The sequence below is a fragment of the Cynoglossus semilaevis genome, chromosome 19 (genome assembly GCF_000523025.1).
Source record: "Cynoglossus semilaevis isolate Cse_v1.0 chromosome 19, Cse_v1.0, whole genome shotgun sequence".
Lineage (NCBI taxonomy): Eukaryota > Metazoa > Chordata > Actinopteri > Pleuronectiformes > Cynoglossidae > Cynoglossus > Cynoglossus semilaevis.
The window spans coordinates 801,433-803,764 of NC_024325.1; positions in this window are offsets into that span (position 1 = coordinate 801,433).

Consider the following 2,332-nt stretch of genomic DNA (forward strand, 5'->3'; position numbering starts at 1 on the left):
GCCTGATGAACAAATGGTTCTGAGAACTGATTTAAAGTCATTATCAGTAGTTCAAGAATATGAAAAGATAAACATCAGTTGTGTCGCTTTATCGTCTGCGAAGTTCGAAAATTTGCATTTTTAATTCCTGGTTTCAGTTCAAAAATTTGCATTTTTAATTCCTGGTTTCTCCAACCAAGGGTTAAGAAATAGGCCATACCAACAAGATCATTTTAAAAAATGTTTTTTTTTTTCTATCAATTCTAAATGATACGTTGGAAAGACAGCATAGATTAACTAGTAATGAGTCGTTAATGGGGGCTCCACTTGCCTGGCCCGCAACATGACAGCGCAGGCTGGTGCCTTTGATTTAAACATTGATTTAATTAGATTTGTAGAAAACTATCACCTCTGCAGAGTATTACCATAGTCAAATTGTGTGCCTGAGTACGGCTGCACTGGACATTTGGTAATTACAGTGAGTAATGAGTCTTGAGCTGGGGCATAAGTGAGTACACCCCCAGGACGAGGCACCAACCAGCTGATGTAAATGCACCCGCAGAGCTACTATCACTAAAACGGAGTATTTTTTTTTTCTTTTTTTTTTTTTTTTTTCTCAGCACTTACCTCATCATCCTGCCACTGAAAAGTACATTTGGAATAATTAAACTGAAAACATATGGAAATTACTGGACATGGCCAGAATTAAATAAGGTGGGCAATTATCCTGCCTTCAGGGGCAGAAAGCACATTATGCCACTTTCAAAGGCATTTAGCAACTAAAATAAAATTCAGACAACTGGCATAATGCACTGTGATTAAATCCCCCGCAGCTCCCCTGAGCTCCCATCACAGAGCCGTGGATAGATGATATACAAACACTGAATACCACCGCTGACCTAAAGTAAATTACAAATAAGAAAGATGGCAGGGCGGGAAACCCAACTCTTGAGTTTTTAAGGCTTTGGCTAAAAAAAATTTAAAGCCTAAGTTCATCATGTGTAGTTTTTTTTGTAGTACTCTCATTTGAGTTTCCAAATGTTGAATGCACAGTTTGATCTCTTTGATCCGCAGTGACAGGACACAATCAAACGGAATCACTCGTCGGCAACATGGATGTTTTCTGACACATTTTTCCCACATTCTTCCACTACAATATTTACCTAAGTCTGACTTTTCCCAAGAGTACATAAGAAAGCAACTGAATCTATACCAACGCCTGTTAAATAATGTTTCATTAGTAATGAACGTTGATTTAGTGTTGATTCACAAGTATCGTATTTCACCGAAGTAAAGCCGCAGCTTTTATTTTGAAAATAAAAAATGATCAGTGCTAAGAAAAGAAAAGAAAAGAAAAGAAAAAAAAACCCAAACGCCATCATTGCTTACGGAAGATAATGATGCACTCATTGTGCAGTGATCATCAAGTTCCACAGGAGCACCAAGCCCACTGTAGAATGCAGGGTCCAGCAGCACCCTGGTGAGGAGGTGCTCCTGGGGGCATGGAACCGATTTGTGACTTATCTTACTTTGTTGGCTTTTCGATCGCAGACATTCGAGCTGATTTTTAAGCTGCTCTTGCACTGTGCGGCTCTACTTCTCTAAAATACTGTATATTTTGCCTCTGTATTGTATATTGTGTGGTGATCATTTCTGTGGACCAATGGACAACCTACCTTATGGAATCTGGCAAGATTTTTTTTTTTTTTTTTTTAACTTTATCCAGATAAAGGACTAACATACCAGTTGTGTGGGGGGGGGGCAAAAAAAAAATCTGTTGACGGTGTAGTGTACATATATCTCCACAAACACTTGTCTGCAATCAGGCAGGCTAATTATTTTAGCATGAAATCCAAAGATAATTGGTCAAAACTGTTTACTCTTCTATATTTCATTCCTCTGCTCCAGTTTTTGCTTTCGGAAATATCACAAGGCCTTGTGACCCAAACAACTGAAATTTATTGAAAATATTTTTTTGTTTTCACAGTTCATCTGGAACAAAGATGATTGCCTTGAAAAATGTCTTTGCAAGAGAGAATCTAGTTGTTATCCTAATTGTTGGTATATTTATATAGGATACATTTGCTCGTGATGCTATGTTTTTGTACAGTTTTATGTACATACAAGTGATGCTTTCTAAAACTCTGACAAAAAGCCAATGGCATATAAAAATTGTACCATGTTTTTTGAGATGTGCACATCTTGCCTTGGTTGATTAACCTTTGCTGGGTCAGTGTGAATGTGGCTGCTCTTTGCCTGCACTGTAGTCATTCACTGGCTCTCACCTCCTGAGGACTCAATCAGTTTTTTATGTTTATTGTGAACTGTGGATTGTCCTATCTTAACAGTTTGT